The 12619-nt window shown below is 38.4% G+C and overlaps 1 protein-coding gene and 1 long non-coding RNA gene across 3 annotated transcripts in view; both read left to right on the forward strand.

Moving 5' to 3' along the window:
* LOC134212494 (homeobox protein 2) overlaps positions 1-12619 on the forward strand; it is a 477571-nt gene that overhangs the window by 12917 nt on the left and 452035 nt on the right. The gene's annotated exons all lie outside the window — the stretch shown is intronic.
* LOC134216625 (uncharacterized) lies at positions 10648-11248 on the forward strand. Its single transcript, XR_009980746.1, has 5 exons — positions 10648-10713; positions 10771-10852; positions 10906-10985; positions 11051-11119; positions 11175-11248. It is a non-coding gene; the product is annotated as an uncharacterized LOC134216625 (long non-coding RNA).

A 12619-nucleotide genomic window follows, 5' to 3' on the forward strand; every position in this document is an offset into this window, starting at 1 on the left:
AGGAAATAAAAAATAGGGCCATCACAGGGAATCGAACCTCGGTCCGCAGAGTGACCGCCTATCTTGTTCGCCACTCGAGTAATTCTACTTCTTGAAGGTGTGCCAAACTAGGTATAACTGATTAAGCGTGATGGTTCAATTACTCTTCTTCAGAATAAACGATAGCTTACGTTTACATGACACGGAATCTCTTTCGAGACAGAATTGTTGAAGATTGAGTTCGCATCACAGATTTCTCGTCAGAAGAAGTAAGAAACATACACTTACAGCGATGAAATGTAGCATCATAAAGGCTGCTTTGTTTTCATAAGTTGATGCTTATATGAATAAAATAGGTGCCAGCTGCGGTTTGCATGAAATGCAGTGAAGTTCGTTTCGATTTGTTTTGACAGCCAACTTAAAGTTATGAACTGGTACACATTCTGTTTCCGAATATTTTACTGTGTACTTTTCGTTTACTGTTGAAAATTTGAATGCCAAATTTTCAAAACGACTTATGTGCTTTTGTAAACAAAGATTCAAACATTCAGTTGACGAATCTGATTGCACTCTCACGCAAACCTACACCTTCAACATGTAGCCGGAGCCTTTGTCTACGTATTGATCGTGTTGGTTTGCGTGGGAGTGCTATCAGATTCGTCAAATCGACGTTTGAATCTTTGCAAAAGCAGACAAGTCGTTTTGCAAATTTGGTATTGATTTCTAACAGTCAAGACGTTTTATAGAAGAAAACTAAATACGTATTCCTCAACTCAGAATGGGATTATAAGGAAAATTTGTATAACACCTTTATATATAACTAATATTCAGCAGCGCAGATTATTTTTTTATATGACCGTACGAGACAGTATGGTTTAAGCCTGAATTTGTTACGAAATTCCGCGGAATTCCGTTAAACTTCGTTAAGAGCTAGTTTTTTCTAGCGAAAATTTTACGAAACGAAATCGAGAAATAAGATTTCGCATTGCTCAAATTCCGCGAAATTCCGTGTAGCTTGACTGAAAATACGCAGTTTGAAACTTATATGATAATTACTACGAAAATATTTTTTTAGAAAAGATGATGCTTATAGATAACTAGCCAACATGGACAATTTTGATGTGACAAAACTGTAAACAAACTAGCTCAAAATTTAGGAGAGCTATTATTATGGCATACGTAAGCGTTTAACCGTTAGATGAACGACAAGTCTATTTTAATCTTGATTATGATTGAAAACCTAGAATATTCAATTTGAATTATGTCACCTAGCTATTCTATACTTGGTTGAATGTCCTGGTTTACCTTATTTACCATTTGCATTTTTGAGAATCAAAAAGTGTAAAAATAAATCTAAGTAAGGTAGGATGGGGCAAGGTGTGTCGCCTAAGGCGAACCCTCAACGCCTCAAAACAGAATCATTTTACAATGATATGGAAATGCTAATATCATCTTCCAAACTTAGACAAATATTGCCCTCCGCTCGCTTTCATCGACTTCAATAAAAACATTCTTCATGCCTGCCATATCCTAACGGAACTATCAATTCTATACTTTCGCCTCTAATTCTATCATGAACATGTACGTCTAAGTTTGGAAGATGATATTAGCATTTCCATATCATTGTAAATCGTTTAACTTCACGTAGAAGTAACACACACAAAATCATTAATTTTGAATCATTTAGTTTACAATGTAATGAAAACTCATCCTATGTGAATATGAGTTCGAGTGTTTGTGGGTTCGTGTCCCATCGAAGGGAAAGTGGTTACCTCCAACACATTTTTCAAATCAATATCTCCCACATTTCATTCATTTAGTCTGCATCTAAACAGATAACACTGAATCAACAATTTGAAGTCACAATACACGGTTCGAGCCGCATCTCTTCATCCTCGAATACGCCCCACGCTCGCCAAGTCGTTTTGCACCTGGTCTGCCCACCTCGCTCGCTGCGCTTCACGCCGTCATGTTCCTTTCGGATCGGAAGCGAACACCACCTTTGCAGGGTTGCTGTCCGGCATTCTTGCAACATGTCCTGCCCATCGTACCCTTCCGGCTTTAGCTACCTTCTGGATACTGGGTTCGCCGTAGATTTCGGCGAGCTCATGGTTTATTCTTCGCCGCCACTCACCGTCTTCTTGCACACCGCCAAAGATGGTCCTAAGCACCCGTCTCTCGAATACTCCGAGTGCTTGCAAGTCCTCCTCGAGCATTGTCCATGTTTCATGTCCGTAGAGCGCAACCAGTCTTACTAGCGTCTTGTACATGACACATTTGGTGCAGTGGGGAATCTTTTTTGACCGCAGTTTCTTCTGGAGCCCGTAGTAGGCCCGACTTGCACAGATGATGCGCCTTCGTATTTCACGACTAACGTTGTTGTCAGCCGTTAGCAAGGATCCGAGGTAGACGAATTCCTCGACCACCTCGAAGGTATCCCCGTCTATCGTAACACTGCTTCCCAGGCGGGTCCTGTCGCGCTCGGTTCCGCCCACAAGCATGTACTTTGTCTTTGACGCATTTACCACCAGCCCAACTTTTGTTGCTTCACGTTTCAGGCGGGTGTACAGTTCTGCCACCTTTGAAAATGTTCGGCCGACAATGTCCATGTCATCCGCGAAGCAAATAAATTGACTGGATCTGTTGAAAATCGTACCCCGGCTGTTACACCCGGCTCGCATGACACCTTCTAGCGCAATGTTGAACAACAGGCACGAAAGTCCATCACCTTGTCTTAGTCCCCGGCGCGATTCGAACGAACTGGAGTGTTCGCACGAAATCTTCGCACAGTTTTGCACACCATCCACCGTTGCTTTGATCAGTTTGATAAGCTTTCCAAGAAAGCTCTTCTCGTCCATAATTTTCCATAGCTCTATGCGGCCAATACTGTCGTATGCCGCCTTGAAATCGGTAAAAAGAAGTTGCGTTGGGACCTGGTATTCACGGATTTTTTGGAGGATTTGCTGTACAGTAAAGATCTGGTTCGTCGTTGAGCGGCCGTCAACGAAGCCGGCTTGATAACTTCCTACGAACTCATTTACCATTGGTGATAGACGACGAAACTTTGTAGACGGCATTAAGAATGGTGATCGCTCGAAAGTTCTCACACTCCAGCTTGTCGCCTTTCTTGTAAATGGGGCATATTACCCCTTTCTTCCATTCCGTTGGTAGCTGTTTAGTTTCCCAGATTCTGACAAATAGGAAGATCAACGAAGTGCTAGCTTTCCGGCGTGACAGTCTTGCGTAAACTCGAATAGAAATAAACTAAGCTAGATGATTTTTTATGACTTTATTTTACGTGATTTTTAATATTTTATCAAAGTTCATCACGGAAACTGAAACGTAACGTCATATGACACCATACGAAGGCAATGTTCACATTTTTATTTGTGTTTAGGTACGAGTTAATTCTTATGAGGACAATGCTTACAATTTATTTTATATGGAGATATTGACTTGTGCAACCGTTCATATTCGCTTAGTACTTTCGAACTACAGATCGCTGCAGAACAAAAACATCACGTGTACAAATCGAAAGATAGTTCTATCATTGTTTTCTTCCGTTCTCAATTTGATGAGCTTGAATGGATAATTATTTAAACTTGGGCTTCCTTAAAATTTTGTATAAATATATATTTATAGGTATTTCATCGGGATTTGTTCTGTGAATCAAATATTCAAGCTAGAATATTAATTTACTTGACAATAAAATAAAGAAAAATTAGACGATCGAACAATCAATAATGAACCCTTCAATAATATTATTTGCTAGCAGTTGTTGATTAAATAACACTTCCAACATGATTTCACCCATCAATGGTCCGTCACCGTCAATGAAAGTTTTCTCACTTTTTGGTGCACGTGCAGTTATTTTGCAATACTTCATCTCTTTGTTATCCAAAATGTATTTAGACATAAGAAACGCTTTGAAACTTATTTTTTTCTCGCTGCTCGGGCTTTTTTGTACTTCCATCTGTCTTGCGTTCCGACAAACGCGAACAAAAATGGAAAATGAAAACTCAAACCCCGTTAACTTGTGTTTCACTTTTCCTTCCGCCTTCAACTATGTCTTATGACTTACTTTTAATGGAACCGAATCTATACGATTCTCTCACAACTGTCGAACCCAGTTTCGGAGCGCGAAGTTCAAAGTTTTATCCAATTGAAATGAAATCAGCCTCTCCGGCTGCGGTGATTGGGCGGCCTTCGAATTCAAACAGCGATATTGTTGAATGGCCGCTCTGCAGCTCACGACTTCGCAGTCCGCGTGTGCGATGATCATTCGCCGTCCTGCGCCCGCAGCCCACTTCGTTATAATGGGAGTTTGAATGGCTAAAACTAAAATTTAAGAATTTTCCACGTATTTCGGACAAATTTGTGTGTGTTCTATGGACGTATTGCGTTCTAAATTTTCTTCTGTAGAAACATAGATATTTAATTTGAACTTTATTGAATTATTGAAAGCTTCATACAGTTAAAAAGCGTAGTTCATTCAATATTAAAAAATGCGAATAAATTGTATAAAACGTGTAAATATTATCTAAAATTGTTTAGAGCACCATTCGATGACTGGTTGATTCAATGCAACAGAACACATAGATAGCTCGGTTTAATAACTTGCGCAAATGAATCACTGTCCCAATCGAAGTCTTGGGAAAAAGAACTTCTTTAATCAAACTCTTGCTAGGCGAGCGAGGTTAGATCCCGCATGGAGACCTGCATACCCCCAGATGGGATTACTTTTTGTGAATGTGATAAATCAAAAAAGATGCTGCACGACGATTTAGCTGGTTTCGCTGTTCATGCCCGCTGGCTTGCCTTGGCTTTGTTTCGATTGCCTTGCTCGCTCCTCGGTTGTTTAGACTTGGAAGCGCGCAGCAGTTTTAAGTGGCACTTCCCGCTGCTGATCAACCTTCGCAACCTATGCCGTGCCAAGTAGTCCGGTCCGATCCGGACTCCGGTGGAAGTGAAGAAAGCAACGATGTGATGAACAAAATCGAGGTAAATTGTTATTGTCTATTGCATAGGGGATTGTTACTTGCTCTTGCTTCTGTTTTGTACCGACCAACGAACGATGTGCTGCTGTTCGTTGTTATTGTTTAGTAGGAAGTTGTGTTGATGTTAGAGAAATGGTTTGACCTAGTTTTCAACAGTGGTTGTTGTGGCTGAGGTGGTTTCTTTGTTTTTGGAAACCACCTAATGAAATATGAGTGGAATAGAAACAAAAATAAACGAATGGTCTTAACCAACGTCATTCTCTCAATATAAATTTATTTACATCAACCTGTCATTAGACGAGTTTAGTACAACTCCATTCAATTCCACCACACTGTAATCTTTACAGATACGTATTTCGACCTTAACTGTAAGGCCGTCTACAGTGTATCGTACTTGACACGAATTTCTTTCAAAATGTTTTTTGTCTTCTCGTTTTCTTATCTTTTTATCTGTTTTTTTGTACTTTTGTCTTTTTGTCTTTTTGCCTTTTTGTCTTCTTTTCTTCTTATTTTCTTTTCTGCTTGTCTTCTTTCTTTCCTGTCTTCTTGTTTTGTTTTTATTTTTTTTGTCTATTTGTCCTCTTGTCTGCTTGTCTTCTTATCTTCTTGTCGTCATGTCTTCTTTCCGTCTTGTCTCATTTTTTCTTGTTTTCTTATTTTGAGATTTGAAATCGCATTATTTGCTTCCATCTGAGCCGAATGCCTCACGATCGCCCCAATGAAAACATAAAACACTTCAAGTCGATCACCAACCAAAAACAAACAATTCGTACGGCTTCATCTTCGTGTGAAATAGCTCAATTCTTCGCCACTATGTTGCGGGCGGTGCTACCCGGTTGTAATTGGATGCTGCTGTGGCGCGAAGAAAATTGCATCCGTTAGTGGGCTACTTTCATGATGATGGCAACCACCGCCGCCTCCGACGAGCAGTTATTAGATGGCAATGATGACGGGTTCGGCGGTGAATTATCCGACCACACAACAACAGTCGGTGATAGATTCCTACACTTGGTACACACATAGTCTGATTAAACACAATTTCAGTTTGTTGCGCCAGCTATCCGCTGGATTGGAGTGCATTAGTGCGTTCTGCGGACGACTACTTTCCGTGCTTTCGGTTCATTATTTTCCATACATTAGTTCAAATCATGAAATTTGTCGAAATGCTCCCACACCGCATGGTTTGTTGGTTAATGTATACAGTAATATCGTTAGGTGCTGCAATCAAGCAAGCAAGCAAGTGAGCATTCGACTGGCAGACCGACGACGCCGAGGGCCATACTCATCATCAGCTTGAGCAGCGAACGCTACCGGGGCTCTCCTCAGTCCATAACCAACCAACCAACGTCATCATGGCGGGTGGGTAACTGTCTGGAGCAGAAAAATATGATATTCTGCATGCTGTTACGAACGATGCTTCTCGGATGGAGCTGCTCGGGGATGTTCAACAGGCACCCCAACAGCACCACGGACGGGTTCGACGAGAGTTACGACCCATCGAGTCAAGAATTGCTGCAGCGGGATTAATTTGGACTAATTTGCAGCACGTTATTTTGACAGTCTTTTTCCCTTTTTTTTTATCTTAACAAGCTTCTTCTCGGTTCGGTGTCGGACTGGAAACAGAAGAAGATAATTTTAATGCTCCGAAGAAATGAGCTGCAATTAATTGCAGTGGCCATAAAGAGCAGTTAAGCGCACGAGACTGCAATTCGGAACGTGATGAACTTGGGAGAAATTCCTAACCGATCTGATTCCGGGAAAAGAGAATGGGAATTTATCAAGACATTGTTTTAATTGTAACTGATTTTACAAACGCATTCTCAGTAAAAAATAATACAAAATACAAGTCTCAAACTTAAGTTGCTAGAATGGGTCGTAAATAAACCAGGTTTGATGTCATCATGTATTCGTGAAATTTGATTTCTTTAATTCTAAAATAATTATTTTTATTACTTATGTAATATATCTTTACTTCATCCTCCCAAAATTCTTAGGAAAAACTTAATGTGAACTTCTTTTGGATTCTTATAAATTCTTTTGTAATTACAGTACGTTTTTTAGATACTATCAGGAATCCTGAATGGAGCCTGTTTAAAATGGTAAAGCATGTTTTTGACGTGGGACTATGTCTGTTTTTTTCTATACAGGCCGGACTCGATTATCTGGAGGCTCGATTAACCGGAGGCTCGATTATCCGGAGTAATGTTTTTACCCATCTTACAAAAATATAAATATGTATTATCAGTGAGAATCCGTAACGTATCCAATATGTGCAAGACACCTAGTAATGATAGTGCCTTTCTCGCTTTCCTAAGGGGAGGAAGTCAGACCAAGCGTTACGGTCCGTACAAAAAAATTAAACCTTCCATAAAAAAGGGTTGCGAGAGGGAGAGTGGGGTATCAAAATTATCAAATTCAGCGTTACGAATTTTGTGAAAAAAAAACCCTAAGGGAACGGAAATCAAGAACATTCATAAAAATGGCCAATTTATGAATTTCAATTCAAAGCACCGATATTTTTTTAAGCATTCGTATGTATATTCTGAGTACAGCATTGACATTGTGACTCATGCTACCAAATGGTCCTCTGGAATATCCGGAATGGGTTCGTTCACAAATTACGTAACGGTAAATTTGACGATTTTGAACCTCCATCCTCCCCCTCGTAATGCTTTTTGTATGGAAGGTTTAATTTGTTTGTATGAATCGTAACGCACGGTCTGACCGGCTGCCCCTCCTTCCAGCGCACAGTGGGCAAAAACGGACCCAAATTCCCACACAATTAATCCCCCTACAACAAATCAGTAATATATATGTCCCCTTGCACAAAAACTTTGTAGAAAACGTTTGGTGGAGGATTCAAGCTCCGGAGAAATAAAAAAATCAGAAGGGTTATATACAAGATACGACCGCCCGACGTAAACTACGTAAAATAGATCATAAGATAATTATTTTGGTTAGAGCCTAAAGTGATTGAAATTTTGACTTTTGCGCTCCCTTATGCTTGAACGATAACATTTGCTGTTTTTTTGAACCTCCTAAGTTTTCAACTGAATTGGTTATAATATAACTGAGTACGAGCAGTTTGAAGTTTTTATGAAAATTACTATAGAAATCGCCCCGTATGTGAGAGATCGTTTCGTGAGGCGGATCATTAACTATTTAGGGGGAGATCTCCCAACGCCGGACACCTCCCAATACCGGACACTACTTGCAGAGGTTCCTCCTTCATCTTATTAAGTACAAACGGAAGCTATTGAAAAGGCTTCTAACGGCAAGGAATATCAGATCTTCATGTGATAAACTTTGTACAAAACTTGAAGTTGAATAAAAAGTCTTCACACCTCACAGATAGAAAAAGTCGTTGAAATTTACACGAAAAGTAATGCACATAAAAGGAACACTAAAAATAGCGTAAATTTAAACGATATTATCGCCTGAATATATGCAAGTTCCATTGCAATATGTCAGTTTTTATTTGATTTATGCTATAGCAATTGACATAATGCTATAGAAATTGCATACATTTAGGGCGGACTTGATGGAAACGATCCATGTCCGCCCGGAATAGTGTAATTTTCCGCGTCTATATTAATTACGCGCTTATTAGTTTTCAGCATTTTTTTCTGTGCTGTTTTGTTACACTTACTTCAATTCAATTGTTTCTTCTTGCTGAGAAAGCCACAGAAATTAGCAGAAACAAAAATTGAAGAGGACATTGAAAAAGGTGGGAATTTGGATTAGGATGTAAAAAATTTAGCTGAAGAGTCAAATAAGCTCCACTAACAATTTTTAATATTTACAACTTAAAGCACGCGAATAATTTACTATTCTGAATGATGTCTTTACTCATGTAACAGGAACTTAGTCACATTTGAACATGATGCAATAGTGTACGGTACTAGGAGACATCTTCCTGAATCGTAAAATTTTTCACCAAAATTCATCGTTGAAAAACGTGTTCAAATGATCAAATATAGTTTGTGTGAATCATCAATGGTCAATAGTCATATTTTGTGTTTCTTTCTTCTATCTATTCTTCCTTTGAAGCAATATAACTCACAAAGAGGATGACCGATTTGCGAGATTTCCTCACTAATCGATTCGTATTGGGATCAGCTGTGTTTCTATATGCAAAAGATTAATAAATTTTAAAGGAAAATGTGGGAAAATTGTCAAAATACAATATTAGGGCGAGTTTGGAGAAACCCTAATGCGATCGCTCGAAAAATGATCTAGAGTGCGGCGTCGCAATCAACGCAGAAAATGACATTTCGAACGTTAAACGTAAAAACCCGAGCAACCCGGGTACGTTCTGCTAGTATGATATAAATGGAAACATAATCCGGATAGTTAAAGTTTTTTTTGTTAAATGGCTTGTGTGTCCGGCACTGGAGGATTTCCCCCTAAATATAATCAACCCGTAGAATATTTCTAAATCTGTAAGACGATTGTTGTTGCGAACCGATCGGATTTTCGTAAGCAAAGTATAAAGAAAATAAAAATGCTCATTATTGTTATTCTTTTACGTGCTCAATTTTCACGATTTTTCATTTTTCACACGATTTGATATTTCCTTAATAATTTTTCTTGCAAGCAGCGAATTGTTTGGCAATAAAGGCGATTTATTCACTTGCTAAGTTTCCTATGTTGCCAATGTATTCATATATTTTTAGATATTAATGACCAACGTTGCAAAACGGTTTTCCGAAAAATCTACTGTTCTCATAGTAATTATCATACAAACTTCAAACCGCGCGTGTCAAATTACAACCATTGGGATGTTGGATATATGGGGTCGGGAGGTAGTGAGGCTTGTTTTGGTAAACGTTTCGCCTCGTGTAATGTGTAGTTTTTCTGCAAATCATGTTCGATCGCAGACCAATCCATTTATGTTTCGAACAAAATTGCACAGAAAAAAATAATGAAAACTACAAAGCGCGTAAATAATAAAAACGCGGAAAATTACACTATTCTGGGCGTACATGGTTCTTTTCCAACAAGTTCGCCCTAAATGTATGCAATTTCTAAAGCGTTATGTCAATTTCTATAGAATAAGTCATATAAAAAGTGACATAATGCAATAGAAATTGCATACATTCAGGCGATAAAATCGTTTAAATTTACACTCTTTTTGGCATTCCCTTTATGTGCATTACTTTCGTGTAAATTTCAACAACTTTTTCTATCTGTGTGGCATAACTCACTATATATGAAAATGGTTGGATATGACAATTTAAAAATTTTCATTTTAAAACCCCAAATTTATTATTCCACAGTGGTGATGATGCCTTTCTGCGATTGTTATTCGACTTAGAGTGATTAATGCATTTAATAGTTAATTGCCTATTAAATGGCGATTAATTGTTTGGAGTGATATTTTAAAGGAATGCTGCCGAAATAGTAGGATACACGCTAACTTTCACCTACTCAGTTACTGAGTAAAATTGCATTGCTCTCTCTTTCTATCCCACAGAAATTTTACTCAATTCCCGTCAAAACAGTTAGAGTGTAACTGTTAAATGCGCCTCGTCTAACACCAGCATACCGAAAGTCCCACCCAGCTCCGCATCACTACGTAACACACACAGCGCCAACAGAATGTCTGATACTAACAGCTCAGGCAGAAATATCACTAATGCCCATTGTAAACAGACCGAAACCACACAACAAATCCCATCATAGTGCCCTGATAAATTCCTAGCTCTCTTTTTGTGATAGCTCAAGTAATTGCAAAGTTTGTATATTAGCTTAATTTATTAGATGAACTTTATTGAATTCAGATATATTCTAGGTTTATTATTACCGTTTGTGAATTAGAGGCTTAGAGACATATCTATTGACTTAGAATTATATTCACCATATTGCACCAACAGGTAGGTGATAGATGGCTTATGTATAGGACCCTATATTATTCGAACTATTCCAGTCAGACCAGGAACCGTTTAATACTAAGTCCGATTGCCGAATTCCGATTGCCAGTATATAGTAGCGGTAGTTAGTTCGAAGGTAAGAATCAATTTCTTATGGCTCATACAGTTGGTGCTCAGTATTCCCGTTCAATGCAAGTATAGGTACAGTGGTTCCCAAACCTAGCAGAAAGATAGTTGCGAGAGAATTCGATTGCAGTGAGATCACAAATAGTAAGACCGATACATGTTTTATGCGGGCTTCGACTCTAATGATATGTCTTTACAGGAATTTTGTAATTAATCTCATCTCGTAGAATAAATTACTGAATTGGATCTTGCTAATTTGTCACTCCCGCAACAGTAACCTTGTTTAAAGTTGATAATCAATTTTAATATTCACCTCTTGCTAACATGAACATGTCCAGCATATGTAGCACTTTTTCATAAACACTACTTTTTTTGCTCCGGCCGCGGTCATTGCTCTGGTTCTATTTTGTACTTTTTGTGTGAATCACCGCACAAAAGTAGAGCGCAAGAACCAACCGCAGTAGGCGGTCGTAACGAAACTGTGAAATTTTACTAGGTTGGTAAAGATTTGGAATTTTTAATGTTTTCACGTTGATAATTAATAGTTCCAATAGGCTTAAAAAATTGCTGGAGAGTTGCCGATTCGATTGATAATAAAATCTCGAAAATCCATTGAAAGATAAAGGAGCTATTAGCGTTTGAAATCTATCCTAATTTTGTGACGGTCTCGAATTTGGAAATTTCCGTTTTACACCCTGTATCAGAGTCTTCCCCTTAGACGTAGTTTACGTCAATAAGTATCATTTTCTGTGTGTTTGGCTTATCTTGTATCAGAAATGTCTATCCTGCATTATAATAAAGCACTAATTCATCAATAACATTCCAATGCATGGTTCAAAAAGGCTGAAATTTTCACAGAAAATGTATTCGCTAGCACTTATCACTCCTGCAAAATTTCATCAAAATCAATTGAGTAATTAAAGTTATAACTATAAAATAAAAAAATAGGATTTTGTGTTGTTTTCGCTTATTTCTCCAAAAGCTTTATTTTTTAATTTCTACCTTGAAAACCCAATTAATCACTATCACATAACATGTGCTGAATATATTTGCAAAGTTCAACAGCCAATGACTAAAAATTATGGATTAATCCGAATTCTCAGTCGGACACATTCTCTCGGGCAAGTTCAATGACTTGGGTGAAAGAAACAGACAGGCTCACAAAGAGCCTTTATATCAAGTTTTATGCAGAAGTAAATGAAATTGAAAATCACCCGATAATTATAGTGTCAAACAACATTGCACTAAATGTTACATTATTGGCAAAGTGTACTTTAATCGATGGGAAGGTGGTTAACGCCATAGTTGACAACAAAAATACCCATGCCTGCCCGATTTGTGTGGATGCTGATAAACGAATTGGTCCATCGTTTTTTCATTCGCGGCTAAATACGGTCGAATGGCTTATGCGCGTATCCTCGCAGAAGCAAGTCGAAGGGAATCCAGCGCAATCTCACCCTGTGGTTAAAAATAAAGCTAGAGCAATAGCGGATCAGTTGGAAGCTGTATGTAAAGTTAATATAAATCGTCCCAAAATTGGTGGTTGCGGCAGTAGCATCAACGGTAATATGGCTCGGAAATTATTAGCTGACCCTGAAAGCTTCGCAAAAGTTCTTGGTGTACGCGTAATTCTCATCAGCAATA

This window comes from Armigeres subalbatus, chromosome 2 (genome assembly GCF_024139115.2).
Source record: "Armigeres subalbatus isolate Guangzhou_Male chromosome 2, GZ_Asu_2, whole genome shotgun sequence".
Classification (NCBI taxonomy): Eukaryota; Metazoa; Arthropoda; class Insecta; order Diptera; family Culicidae; genus Armigeres; species Armigeres subalbatus.